At 43.4% G+C, this 15672-nt stretch overlaps 2 long non-coding RNA genes across 2 annotated transcripts in view; both read left to right on the plus strand.

Annotated features, from left to right (window-relative positions):
- The window catches only part of LOC311065093, a 442153-nt gene that overhangs the window by 85634 nt on the left and 340847 nt on the right, over positions 1-15672 (plus strand). The gene's annotated exons all lie outside the window — the stretch shown is intronic.
- Positions 983-1934, plus strand: LOC311064959. Its single transcript, XR_014602770.1, has 3 exons — positions 983-1040; positions 1367-1432; positions 1637-1934. It is a non-coding gene; the product is annotated as an uncharacterized lncRNA (long non-coding RNA).

The following is a 15672-nucleotide window of genomic DNA, read 5'->3' on the forward strand; positions in this document are numbered from 1 at the left end:
GATTGTCAGAACCACAACGGACAATGGCTCAAACTTCATAAAGGGGTCTTAGGATCAATATGGTGACGCAGCATGAAACAAGGTGTTCATACAGTGTTAGATCTGTCCTGTCCTGACAATTTCCCCTTCTTCTATCATGCACTTCTCCTTGTACTGACTATACACAGTAAAATCGGAAGTTAATTTAACTCTAACATCAGTGTTACAGTTTGCTGTGCTACTATCTGTTATGGCATGGCATGCTCATGACCTCGGTGTATATATAATGATGTGACATTCATTGTGTTTGCTGTCTGCTTCCCCCATGCAGGTGCTTGGAGCCCGGCACCTTCCTAAGCTAAACCAAACCATCAGCTGCCCCTTTGTGGAGATTGAATTGTGTGGACATGGACAAACAGAGAAGAACTTCCTCAAGACCCATGAGGGTAATTACTATTACAGTAGCTCGCCCATTGGCTCGGACAACCTGTCCACTGGAGGGGCGCTCGATTCGGGTTGAGCCCCCGAACTAGCCAGATCATGGGCCGGATCATGGGCCAAATTGCAAATAGCATAGGTGCAAAATTGCAAATCCGCGCACATAATTCAGCACCTACTGTAGTCATCAGATACGTCCAGATGTCATTCTGGTAACCTGTTAGCCCAGATGCCTGATCAATTCTATTCAAGTTCAACTTAATCAATGTATGTTAACCATCAACAGAAGTGTTACACAAAGATGTTGATTGATCGGATACTTTTTAATTTCAGTAAAAACGCCAATCTGTTTCTGGCTTGTGCAATGCAAATATTTACTTCTTTTTTTGATTTCTGTTAATTTAATATGAATACTGTATCTGGTTTAGGACAAAACAAGGCATTTATGTGAATACATTACTTGCACTCTGGGGAAACTGGGATAGGCATTTTAACCCATTTCCTGAGGTTGTATACAGAGAAAGCAACTCTACTAACATGTAATGATTTTGTGTCGTCTGGAATAGGGCCAACCAGTGAGGGTCGGAGTGCGGTGGAAATTGCATTGGAGTCAATGTGTGACGGTATGTTTCTTTTGTGCAGCACTCCTTTAACCACTTGAACCTTAGCATCTCTCTTCTGGGGTGTAAGTAAGTAGTAGTAAGCCTTGCCGAGTCATGAGTCCTATCTCCTGTTTCTGTAGCGTGAGGCAGCTTGATGTACAAGCACATCCTGGACATGACACTAGGATGTTGCAGGACTTACCCCCATCAAACTCTTGATGCTGAGTGCCAAGCAGGGAGGCATTCAGTCTTTGGTATGACCCGACCGGGGATCGAACCCCACTCTCAGGGCGGACACTCTTAACTTTTTGTCTGTCAGATGTAGTGACTGATCTTTCTCTTTCCAGATGGCCAGTGTTCTTCGGGGCCTATGGACATATCTAGCACTGTAGCAGTGCAGCCAGCTGTAGGCGGTGAGTATTCAAATGGGCTCATTTATTTTCTTACAAGTTTCTTGTGATGTGATAGAGGTTCAGCAGCTGAATTATCAGTATCACAGCTTTGCAATTGCACTAACAAACATACAATAGGATATTCAAAAAGTTACTTCCTGAATTATGGAGAGAAGTATAATGTCTTTGCCTGTCAGATGTAGTGACTGATTTTCCTCTTTCCAGATGGCCAGATGGATCCTCCATCCTACTACTGCTCCATCTGTAATGGCGATTGGAACGATGCGAAGCTGAATTCTATTCTGAAATGGCGAGATTGGCGAGAGTGCACTGAGTGCGATTTGTGGACACACAGGGTGTGTGGATTCAAAAATAGCTTATGTAAACGGTGCCAAGAAAAAAAAAAGGGGAAAAGGTCCAGAAAATAGCCGATCTACCAGCTCGACAAGCTTGTAGATCTGCTTTTTTCTAATTATTTTGACACATTTGGAACTTGTGAAATGGGACATTCTGCACAATGAGTACTTCCTACTACTGGCCCTGCTGGACTCGACGAACAAGAATGTCGGCGTCCAAGAGCACGCCATCGAGTTCACCGAGTTGCTCATCATCAAATCCCAATCCGACGTCCCCAAGAAACAGGGGAGAGACAAGCTGGAAATCTACAATGACCCTAAATACCTCCGCTACCGTGAGGAGAACGGGGTCGCTACGTGTACTGTCACAAAACATTATTTACTCGAGTAAAAGTACAAAAGTATTGGCATATCTGACACACTATTGATCCCTGTAGGGGCACTGTTTCCCAACCAGTGGGTCGGGGACCCATGTTTGGGTCACGGACACATTTTTATGGGTCGCGAGTAAATGTCCCCATTTTTTTTGTCTTCCTTTAAACTTATTTTCCCCCAAAAGATTACAAATGAAAATAAAATCTCTTCTGTTCTTGGATTAATGACTCCTGTTTTACATTTGCACCAGAACCAGGATGTACCCTCCAGAACTATAACAAATGACTGCTTACATGTTTTGCTGTGAATGTTTCACTATTGATATGTCATATATGTGCTTATTATACTCACTGTTCATAGTACTATCCATATTGCCCACTGTTGTAGGCTGACTGACACTGTAGAGGTGTAGCCTATATACATTCGCCTCATATACAATGTCAATAGTCTGTGCATACATCCATTCATGGACGATGGATGTATTCATATTACTGGTGATAGGCCATTCAGTCAGAAGCTGTTTTATTAGCCAATGCAATCATACAAAGAATGTGTCTTGGTGTTTCTAGGTTGTCCTCGGAGGAGCCCTCCAGTCATCTTGATCCTTCAAATATCTCAATAGCTCACTAGTAGCACTAGCAGTACCCCTGCATCTTTAGTACATCCATGTAGGTAGGTGCAGGACGCCCTTGTGATCAGTGCTCATGTGTTGGTTCCCACAGTACAAGTTTTCTGTCTGAGAGCTCCCGGTGTGGATGGCACTGACCGACGAGCCTCATTCTCCTGGCTGCAGTCTTCTCACTCACCCTTAGCAGCCCCCAATACAGATGCTTGTTGGTAACATGCTCATTTGCTTATCTTAGTTGATGTTTACTGCACATACTGTACAGTAGCATTCTGAGGTTCTAATACTGCCTGGTTGTTGAAGACTGCCCCTTTTGCACTGTACAAGGTGAAAAGGTACTTTGTTAACTTGTCTGTCTGTCTGTCTGTCTGTCTGTCTGTCTGTCTGTCTGTGTGTGTGTGTGTGTGTGTGTGTGTGTGTGTGTGTGTGTGTGTGTGTGTGTGTGTGTGTGTGTGTGTGTGTGTGTGTGTGTGTGTGTGTGTGTGTGTGTGTGTGTGGAGGGAGGGGGGGGGGTGTTATTCCACAACTATTGTCAGTTTGAATTACTTTTTCCATTTCCACTTTACAAAAAATGGGACATACAATTTGAAAATACATATACAAATGACATGGGCTGTGCTGTGGACAAACAAATGAAGCATATTAAGGTATGACATTCATGAAGGTGACAAAAGCACAATTGTGACATGTGCATAAATAATACAACTATGTAATAGTGGAGGTTGAAAGCAATGCACAATATAATGTCAACTTTGATGGGCTGTAATAAAGTCCATAGTTGATCGAGGTCCGTGGTTGGTCAATGCATATGTCTGTCATGCATTTTAACCATCATGCAATGCGCAACTGCAGGTTTTTACCTGGTTTATACACCAGAAAGTGTTTTGGAGGGAGCTTTGATTGAGCGTGTCCACTCGTCAGGTAAGAGAAGTTGAGACTATTGACACATATATTTTAAGCTCAATCAACATTTAAAGGACAACTTTGTTTTTTTACAACCAAGGTTTATATTTTAGCTTGTAATTAAAGTAATTAAATGATGAGTGTAATTTTTTTTTCATTTACTGCTTTCTATAGTTTTAGCATTTTTTGCGATATTTTTTACAGTGGGCGGGGGCATTCTGTCCGGTGGCTAAATAGGCCTTTTTTACACAATAAAAAAGGTCCGGCTGTCTGAGATGGCCAGATGTGAGTTATTGGGGGCTAGAAGAGCTACTGTAAATAATAATAAAGAAAACGCCGGGTTAATGTGTTAAAAAAATACATATTTAGCCACCGGACAGAATGCCCCCGCCCACTGTGAAAACACTGTAAAAAAGATTGTGAAAATTGCTAAAACTATAGAAAGCAGTAAAATTAAAATTTTTAACACTCATCTTTTATTTACTTTAATTACAATCTAAAACATAAACATTGGTTGTAAAAAACCAAAGTTGTCCTTTAAGTTTAGAAAATGACTGCAATTACGACGGTGCTTAATGTATTCTTTATTTTATCTTAGTTTTAAGCTGATTCCCATCCCATGTTAGCTCAGTCTTATGTAATGTAACACTGGCCATGGTTTATATGACGCTCGAGCGCCATTGCGGAACTTCAACGTGGTGTTTGCACTTTCTTCATTTACAACCCGTACATCTACATAAACGTTCATATTTCAAATATAAAGTGCTGACCCCGTGGCCATGGATGTTACAATTTGAATCGGACGGGTCTAAGTACCCTATCATCCGTATTGCTCAATAAAAAGCATTTTAATCCGATTGGCGGACATTTTCTCAGAGTTATAGTGTATCAGAGTGCAGTACACCTCACAACCGATAGGGTCGAGTAGTCGAAAATATACAGAGAAAATGGCCACCAATCGGATTAAAATGCTTTTTATTGAACAATACGGAAGATACGGGTACTTCTCAGGACCCGTACATAATTGTAACATCTGTTACAATTTCGTGGCACTTTGTATTTGAAATTTGAACGTTTATGTAGATGTACGGACCAAAAAGGGAGAGAGTGCAAAAAACAGGTTGACGCTCCGCCAGGACTGTCATGACAGTCATGTTTCCGGGCTAATTTAACACGAACTATGTTGAGCACGGAATATTCTGTTGCCTACCACCACATTTTTATCTCAACCCTCGGGGAATAGGGAATAGGGGAAGGGGAATACGCTAATTATGTCCAATATTTAGCACAAAATCAGCAGACCAAATATAGTACTCTCATCTCAGATATAACTTATTGATCCCCGTGGGGGAATTCAGGTGTCATAGCAGCAACAGCAGTAAGCATGAAACAGGATAGGTACATGTAAGAATAATGTATGAATAAGATTCAAAATAATACAAATAGACACTACACTTCTGCACATAGTATAATTCAGTTCATAATGTATATTCTATCAAGAAACATGTCTAATGTACCCTATTTGGGAGCGTACTCAAGTTCCCTCAACCCTATGTTCCCTCAGCCCTATGTTCCCTCAGCCCTATGTTCCCTCATCCCTATGTTCCCTCAGCCCTATGTTCCCTCATCCCAAATGAGACCCTATGTTCCCTCAGCCCTATGTTCCCTCATCCCAAAATAGACCCTATGTTCCCTCAGCCCTATGTTCCCTCAACCCTATGTTCCCTCAACCCTATGTTCCCTCAGCCCTATGTTCCTTCAGCCTTATGTTCCATCAGCCCATGTAATATTCTAATGTTTTGTCTTGTCTGTCTGTCTGTCAGTATCATGTCAGTATCATGGTCAGTATCATGTCAGTATCATGTCAGTATCATGGTCAGTATCATGTCAGTATCATGTCAGTATCATGGTCAGTATCATGTCAGTATCATGTCAGTATCATGGTCAGTATCATGGTCAGTATCATGTCAGTATCATGGTCAGTATTATGTCAGTATTATGTCAGTATCATGGTCAGTATCATGGTGGTCAGTATCATGTCAGAATTATGTCAATATCAGGAGTGGTTATTTGCTTCAGTCATCAAAACGATTTCTATAAGTTTAGGGTTGTAATGGATAAAATAAAATAATTTACCCATAATTTTCCTATGACTGATAAAAGTATTAAACTCCCTTTTTAATACAGTATCTACTGTGTTAAAAAGTTTCTGGGGGAGGACCCCCAGCCATATATGTCCAACCCGTATTCATTTGACTGTGTAATGTTCATGTCTGTATATCAGAACTTTGTTTGTACTCATTTAAATCCCCCTCTATTTTTTTTATTTTTTATAATAAGCTAAGTTTTCCATAGCTTATTATACCTTTAAACTCATTTTTTTGTAATATAGTTGTTTTGGATATCTACAAAAGCTCGATATTAGTATAGACATGTATCATTATTATTATTATTAATATTTTACTTTATTAGCTGTGATAAAAGTTCAATACACTGCGTGCACAATTATTAGGCAAGTGAGTATTTTGACCATATCAACATTTGTATGAATATTTTCCAACTCCAAGCTATATAAACTTGAGTGCTTATTGGATTTGACCATATCAGGTGATGTGTATTTGTGTAATGAGGGAGGGCGTGGCCTAAGGAGATCAACACCCTATATCAAGGTGTGCATACTTATCAGGCAGATTCTCTTCGTCAGGCAAAATGGGCCGAAATAGAGATTTGACTGACTCTGAAAAGTCAAAAATTGTAAAAGATCTTTCAGAGGGATGCAGCACGCTTGAAATTGCAAAAATATTGGGACGTGATCACAGAACTATCCAACGTTTTGTTGCAAAAAGTCAACAGGGTCGAAAGAAACGTGTTGAGAAAAAAAGACGCAAATTAACTGCCAGAGAATTACGAAGAATCAAGCATGAAGCTACTAGGAACCCATTGTCCTCTAGTGCTGGCATATTCCAGAACTGTAACCTACCTGGAGTACCCAGAAGTACAAGGTGTTCAGTGCTCAGAGACATGGCCAAGGTAAGGAAGGCTGAAATCCGACCACCATTGAACAAGACGCATAAGTTGAAACGTCAAGACTGGGCCAAGAAATACCTGAAGACAGATTTTTCAAAGGTTTTATGGACTGATGAAATGAGAGTGACTCTTGACGGACCAGATGGATGGGCCCGTGGCTGGATCAGTAATGGGCACAAAGCTCCACTTCGATTCAGACGCCAGCAAGGTGGAGGTGGGGTTATGGTATGGGCCGGTATCATTAAAGATGAGCTAGTTGGACCTTTTCGGGTTGAAGATGGACTGAAAATCAACTCCCAGAACTACTGCCAGTTTTTAGAGGACACTTTCTTCAAGCAGTGGTACAGAAAAAAGCCTGCATCTTTCAAGAAGACCATGATTTTTATGCAGGACAATGCTCCATCACATGCATCAAAGTACTCCACTGCGTGGCTTGCCAATAAAGGCCTTAAGGATGACAGGAAAATGACATGGCCCCCTTGCTCACCTGACTTGAACCCTATTGAGAACTTGTGGGCTCTTCTTAAACGGGAGATTTACCATGGAGGGAAACAGTACACCTCTCTGAACAGTGTCTGGGAAGCTGTGGTTGCTGCCGCACGAAAAGTTGATCGTCAACAGATAAAGAAATTGACAGACTCCATGGATGGAAGGCTTGTGGCAGTTATTGAAAAGAAGGGTGGCTATATTGGTCACTGATTTGTTTTGGGAAATGTTAGAAATGTTTATTTGTGAATTTTGAGTTGTTTGTTCATTATTTTCACTTTAACAGAAGAAAATAAACAAGTGAGATGGGAAAATATTCGTTTTTCATTTAGTTGCCTAATAATTCTGCGCACCAATATTTGCCTAATAATTGTGCACACTGAGATATTCTCTTAAAAAAGACAAAACGGCTGGCAGAGGGTAGGCAGTGCCCAGGATTACATAGGCAATTGGCACTGGGTGAAAAAATGTGGGTTACAAAATCGTGGGATAAAAATTAAAAAAAGAAAAAGAAAAAAAAAAGACAAAACCTCACTTTTACTTTCTTGAATATTCAGGTTTGAGCTTTGTTAACATTCTGGATTGATCGAGAGTGCTGTAGTTGTTAAATAATGAAATGTATCCTCAAAAATACAACTTGCCTAATAATTGTGCACGCAGTGTAGTTCACTGCAATGATCAGTAATTCTTTGCAGCTGTTGTTATAGGTACCTATAGGTTTCAAAGCTGTTTGAATTTGAATTGATGAGAAATTATCAATATAATTTAACATCAGTCAGTTTCACAGCTGTCTGAATTTGAATTGATGAGAGAAACTATACATATAGTTTAATATGTCTTAGCTGACCAGGTCAAAGCAATTAAGTTTGACCAATCATGTTGCCCAAGCATCATGGTCAGCATCATGGTCAGTAGCATGGTCAGCATCATGGTCAGTCATGGTCATGGTCATCATGGTCAAGTTTTCCTTGTTACATAATGTACACGTATACGTACCCCCAGAACATGCTTTCAACACGTACAATTTAAGGTTACGTGGCGCGGCTCCGACGCCCTGCGGGTCCGAAAGCCGAAATCCGGGCTCAAAAAGGGTGGAAAAAGAGCAGATCCACAAGCCTGGATAGGCCTGTGGTGGCCGCGGGGCGCAATACCGGCCGTGTCCACAAGGCGGCGCCCTCCCCAGTCCATGGTCCCCGGTAGTGATGAGCGGGTCGACAGAATTTCAGAGGCAATTATGCGGGCTGTGGGTGAGCGGGTCAGCCGCTCTCACACGCAAAAAAAAATAAAATGATCACATGCTCTTGTTTTGTCTTTATTCCTAATAAGAATAAGAATAATAACAATAAAACAGTTTGAATACACTTGGGGATTATTTTCTAACCATGATTTTACAGAATTAAAAAAACAACGCGGGTCGCGGGGCGGGTTGAGCCATAGATTTATATATGGGTTCGCGGGGCGGGTTGAGGCGGGTTGGGTTCCGTCGCGGGGCGGGGCGGGGCGGGTCATGAAAAAACCCGACCCGCTCATCACTAGTCCCCGGCCCACCTCTTTCGGGCCCTTTTTCGGGCTAAAACGGCCCGTACCTCCCGGTCCGTGGGTCGCTCGGGGCCGGCGGAGGGCTCGTTGGATCCGGGCCGGGGGTGCGCACGTGTCGGTACCCCCCCCCCCCCCCCCCCCCGGGCCCCTGGCTGCCCGGGCAAACGGTGGCCGAAAAACCCGAAGAAAGCTCCGGAAGGCTCAGGAGCTTTAGGGCTCGCTGCCTCTCCCATGCGTGAAATTTCGCATTGGGGGGAAAGTGGCCACTTGTGCCATAGGGTAGCTAGAGACCATGGCCGGACATGGTGCACCATATTCGGGGGCGTCCCCGTGCCTCGCAGGGCCATGGATCCTGGAGGTTGCAGCCTGAAGTGTTGCAGCCTCAGGTCGCCCTGGCTCTCCCCTGGTGGAGAGGGGGAAGCTACGGACAAGGGCCGACTGGTGCCATAGGATAGCTAGGGCGACGGAGCCTCGCCCGACGTGAGGCTCCGTCTGTGGATCTCCGCGTCGTACCTCCCTGTCCCCTCCCCGTGGCCCAGGAGGCGTCCCGCTCGTCCCTGCCTCCCTCCTGTGAAAAAGTCTCCCGGTCGGGACGCCCACTCGCTCTAGAACGTACCTGTGGAGCTTGGCCGTGGGAAGCTTGGCCGCCGGGAGCTCCCGCCGCCCCTCTCACGGGGGGCCTTGGCAGTCTCCACGGACCGGCAACCCTCACCTGGGCGCGCTGTCTCTGTGGCGGAACAGGAGGCCTACCTGGTTCATCCTGCCAGTAGCATATGCTTGTCTTAAAGGGCGCTGCAGACTCGTCTGAGTTGGGCGTGCAGTCACTGCCAAGTGACCACGCCGGGACAGTAACTGATATGGGTGTAGACAACATAGGTGGCGCACGCAGGAGTTGAGTAAACCAAAGTTCCCGATTGTGGACCCACAAGGCAAGTTACCTTGATGGGGTTGGGGGCGGGGGAACTTGACATGAACCTGCGAGCAGCTACGTATCTATGTGGGTTGTGCCCGGCGCCGCGGTTGTCCCGCAACTCAGCAGTGGCTGCACCCGAGTTAATCGAACGAGATTCCCACTGTCCCTACCAGCTACCTAGCGAAACCATAGCCAAGAGAAATGAAATCAGCTCAGACCATAGAGGAAAGAAGACAATCTTCAGCGAGGAAACAAGACCCTGCTAATGGGCGTGATAACTATTGCGGCACCCCTTGTACCACCAGGTACCTGCGGTCTGTAGGCCGCGGGACCCCCCCCGACTTATCGCCCGCTGAGGGGTGCTTAATCGTGGGTACGCGGGACCGGCCGGTGAGCCGGGCCCGACGCGCTAAGTTCAGAATAGTCCCAGGGGCAACTATTCTGGTTTGTACCACCAGGTCCCCGCGGTGCTTGGGCCACGGTCTGTAACTTCACTTAACGCCCGCTGAGGGGTGCTTAACACATCGGGTGCCAAACACGGTCTGAACCGTGTGTTTACATAGTGGCGGTTCGGTGCCGAACACGGTCTGAACCGTGAGTTTGGTCTTTTTGTTTTTTCCGTTTTTCCCCGCGCGGGCGGGGCTAGAGCAGCTCTGGGAGCACCCATTGTAATCCTGCGAAGGAAGTGCCAGATCGCTCACCGGAAACAAAAAAAAAATTCACATCCGCTTCCTGTCTATTTCCTACTTTGAAACGCCTATATCTCCGAATCTGTTTCCTGTGGGGAAAACCGGTCATGCGCGAAGCGCGATCCCCCCCCGTTGTAACTCGCAAGGGTAATGTTATGGTTCCAGGCTGTAGCCAGGCTCATGGCTCAACATGAATCGATGCTTTTTTTCGTGTGGATTTGCTCATCGCGGAGTCTACAGATTTAAACAGTAAAGCGCAGTCAATGGGGAGAATGCTGGCACCCAACGTAAGTTGTTATGAAAAAACACTGCCACCCGATGTGTTAAGAGTGGGTCCACGGGACCGCCTGGAGAGCCGGGTGTCCGTCGAGGCCTCCCCGGGGGTCCCCAGGGGTCCCTGGCTGTAGAGGCCTGACCCGACCGACAGACTGGTCGGGTTAAGCCTCCGGAACTAGGGACCCCCGGGGGTCCCCGGTCCACCTCCGAAGCCCCTGGCTTCGGAGGTGGACCGGGTGTCGGACTGGTGGGCTTTCGGAGCAGCGGGCCGTCGGAGCTGCACCACGTAGCCACAATTTAATGTTGTGGTCACCATCATCATCGGTGTAAAGAAAACTTTATGAAGTCTTATAACTTATAACTTACTAATAATATATCTATATATAGTCTTATACCTTTGGGGGATGCCTTGGGGAGCCCGGGGGAACCCAACAGGTGACCCCAACAGCACTTTATGGAAGGGCCATATGTGACGCTGAAGGAACATAGGGATGAGGGAAGATAGGGTCTAATTTGGGATGAGGGAACATAGGGCTGAGGGAACATAGGGTATGATTTGGGATGAGGGAACATAGGGCTGAGGGAACATAGGGTCTAATTTGGGATGAGGGAACATAGGGTTGAGGGAACATAGGGCTGAGGGAACATAGGGACTAATTTGGATAAAATAAATTTGTTAGGGATTGAGGGAACATAGGGCTGAGGGAACATAGGGCTGAGGGAACATAGGCATGACCCCCCATATTTCACCTGTAAATATACATATGAACATATATATATATATATATATATATATATATATATATATATATATATATATATATATATATATATATATACATATATATATATATATATATATACATATATATATATATATATATATATATGTATGTAGTGTTGTAGACTATTGGTGGATATAAGACTGCTATCAAATTATGTACAGAGGGATTGTTTTAGTTATTGCCATTCAGTTGGATAAAATGAAAGTTTGAACAGTCTTCAGGTGTTTTTTTTTTGTTTTGTGTTTTTACCTTGTAGCTGATGTTTTTTTGTTTTACTATTTTACAGACTCTTCAAGGTCTAGGAAGTGTCGTTCTGCCTGTTTTATTGCTTTCCTATTTTAGTATCATGTCGGTGCATTTTAAGACCAAGAAGATAAGGGTTCTACGGAAGACTATTGGTGGTGGTGTTAAAAGTTATTTTTTAAGGAACCGCTGTTCACATCCCAGCTCAAGTCAAATGGACTCTGTCCCTGCCCCATCAACCACACCCTTAGAACCTTTAGATCTTGAAGAAGCACCCAGCTGCAGTCCTAATGCAGAGACTGCATACAACAAGACAAAGCGGAGAGAACTCAGCACTTGGGATTCACTGAAGAGTCAAATGCTGCAGGTCTCGTTTGAATCCTCGGCACCGTCCACAAACCTTTGCACCATTTGCAAAGAATTGGCTGAATACAGATGTCTGGAATGCAGCAGCACCATCTTTTGTGAAAATTGTGTCAAGGCGACACACAGCAATTCTCTACACCTACCTGAGAAATGGAATGTCTTTTTTGATAGCGATGGTGTTGTTGTTTTGTTCAGGAACTGCAAGTCTGAGGAGCCCAGGTAGATGGATTTCACCCTTTTACTGTGAAGGGTTCTTTAAAGTTTGACAATAAAGTCTTTCTGTTTCAGATTTAAACAAGGTAACAACATTTCAATTCAGCAATGGCTCACACAAGGGCTTGAATTATTATTATTTTATTTTTTCTCATTCTCTGGGGGAGCCTAGATATTTACCACCTGGTTCATTATCTAGTCTTCCTCTGATTATACTCTACCTCCCCTCTTTATCATTAATTTATTTTTCAAACTCTCCCTCTATCTGAATTATAATGTGACTTCAAATATTTTTCACTTCTTTTGTACTGTTCTTGTTCGAACGATCTCCACATATAAAAGAAACAACACAAAACGTGACTTCCAAACACGGGGTAAAGACCTCCGTGACCCCTAAACCCTCCTAACAGGGTGAGGGGGAAAACCCCATCTTAAATGGGGGCCCCACCCAAGGCAACTAGTTTGAATCCCATCCTTGGGCTTCCCCAGCGCCAAGCCATCCTCCTCTTAATATAAAAACCTCTCTGTTGGTACATTTCCCCCCAAAATGAAAAAAAAAAAAAAAAATTGAACATTTCGTTTGCACAAAAGCCCTATCTCCCAAGTTCCCACTATAGACCCCAAATTTAGTTGGTGGTGTTCCCAAAATATGGCCGTTGAATCTAAACGGTAGGAGGGGTTTGCTTTATTTTATTTTTTTGTTATTTTCTTTTTTTAAACATGTCTATTAGCATGATGTCAACGTCTTCTTCTTTTCTCTTAAATTTGTCCTTCCCTCGTCCTTTCCCCTTTTAAAAAAAATAAAAATGTAATAAAAATTAAATAAATATATATATACATATATATAGAAACATATGATAAAGAGAATAGGTCAAATGATAAATATAACAGTACATCTCGTGGAATAGAAGAATATAATGCATCAAGGAATGTGTTTACATGGTGTGTATTTGTAAATATACCACATGGCGCACAGCTGAAGGGTTCACACCAAGCTGCTACAGCGTGCGATACAGCAGGGTCCCCAATCTGTTCAGCACGAGATCCAACAACTGCATTTGGTGTCAATGGTGAGACGGGAGTGAGGACCCAAATGGTGTAACACTCATCTTAACCCATTTAGACCGGGGAACGCATCTGTGTCACTTTTAGATTTCTTTGGGTATTCAGAAATAGCTGATCTACAAGTTCATAGCACGTGTCAGAGTGCCGCGCTATGAACTTGTAGATCTGCCATTTTTTTTTAAAACATGAAAATGTGCGCAAATCTTTGAATATATATGTTTTTAAAGCGAACATTTGTAACTCAAATCTTTGCTTGTGGGGGATTCTAAAAATGTCTTATAGAAGATCAGTGGTTCAAGTTTTTTTCATATCAAGGACCCAAAATTTGACCGCAGACCCCCCCCATCTCAAAATATGTTGTTCCAGAAAAAAGCGGATCTTCAAGCTTGCAGCGCGCCACTCGGTACGACATGCCACTGTTTATTGGATAAAATGTTTTAGGTTGATTTTGTGTATTTTATGCTAGCGTTATGTGCTGCGGTTCTGACCTGGACTCCCTTGTTAAAGAGATTTTTTATCTCAATGGGACTATTTCTTCCTGGTTAAGTAAAAGTGATTCAAAATTATCATAATGCCCAACACGGTCTGAGGCAAAGCAGGACAAATGCTAAGGATTTATTCTCCCAACTCAGGAACATGGGTAGAATAAATGCAGGAGAATACTAAAAACATGAGCAATTGGAACAGTACAGGACACCACAGCAACATTTCAGGACTGGCTAAGGTTATAGGGATCTGAGGGTTTATATACACACAGGGATAACCATACACAGGTGTACACAACTGTCAATCAACAACACATGGATAGGCATAGGCTAGGGGCCTAACAGGACACAGGTGGAGATAACTAATAATCACAGGGAGGTGAGACAAGACAGGTAACTAGGTTAGACAGGAAACACTAGGAACACTACTACAAAATAAAAGGAACACAACAGTAAAGTAAAACCTACTGAACAGGACACTAAATGTCACTACAAAATAAAACACAAGGAGACACATCCTGACAGTTGGTGTCTCTACAAAAATACATTATGAATGAACACACATGCATTGGAAACGTGACATTATTGTATCTGTGTATTGATTGAGTACAGAAGGAACACTTCTCCTGTGTGCCTGTGTGAACGTTAACATGTGTTTCTGCATGTGTGTACCGATGTGTGGTATACAATGACCTGTCCTCTTGCCTGTGACTGAATTATACCCAAATGAAATCATAGCTGATTGCACCCCACCATTAAACTAAAAGTAGAAGGGATTCAAACATCATCATCATCATCCGCATGGGCCTGTCCTCTGCCCTGCCCTGCTTTAAACATCTCATCAGAACCAGCTCAATGATCAGGTCAGGTGAGAGACCTGACCATGTTCATCCTTGAGGTTGTGCATCCGCTGCACATACACCCTGGCAGAATTGGTGTAAAGAGTGTGTCCTGGTGCTGCCAGATAGGGTAGCATGTCCTGGACAGCCTGAAGATGTAAGGCGCAGTTCCCTGTGCGTTCTACAGTTATATATTTCCGTAGGATGTCTACCATGACCATGTACTGAATCCAGAGAGCTGAAGTTCGACATGACTCCTTCCTCTGTCTAATTACTAGTCAGAAAGACCGATTGCTGTTAGGTGAGTAAGGTGAGTAAATGATATACAAAATGTTTTTCAATGGATTCTGGTGGTAATATCTACGTCCTGGAAAGCCGTCATTTTCAAGATGGTGTCCAAGATGGCTGCCGGGAGCTTAAAATGTATATATCTCAAATGGAAATAATGTTTAAAAGGATTTTTCAACTGTTTCTGGTACGTCTATGCATGCTTAAGTACATGCCAAAAATCTAGGAAACTATACCGCCCTGAAACACGTCATTTTTAAGATGGCGTCCAAGATGGATGCCGTTGGATTAAAATGGCTATATCTCAAATGAAAAAAAGATTCACAAAGGATTTTGATACTCAGATTCTGATACTCCTATACATGCTTAAATTGGTTATTTATTTGGCATTAGTTACTTACTATTCAGCCTAGAAAGGTGGTTTTGGTGTGCACAATAAGTGTGGTCATACTCAGACTCCAACTTGTTAAGTGGATTGCCACATCCCTGAAGCTGGCATGGTCTACAGACAGTAGTACAAGGTAGTCCATATTTTCTGCGGAGTGTCTTTCAGGTAGCGGAACAGTTACAATGCATGACCTTCAAGAGACTGGAGCAACATTCATTGTTGACATGAGTGGGACAAATCTATTGTTCTGCTGGTTCCATCCCCAGTTCAGGGCATCCATACCATCCTTCTGATCCCATCCAGACCATGATCTATATGCTCTACGACAGTGAAATTCGCTAGCAGATTCAGTTGGTGGCAGACGTTCAGGCGTAACAGTTGATGAAGATGAGACAACCTT

This window comes from Gymnoscopelus microlampas (assembly GCF_963454915.1).
Source record: "Gymnoscopelus microlampas genome assembly, chromosome: 17".
In the NCBI taxonomy this organism is placed as follows: Eukaryota; Metazoa; Chordata; class Actinopteri; order Myctophiformes; family Myctophidae; genus Gymnoscopelus; species Gymnoscopelus microlampas.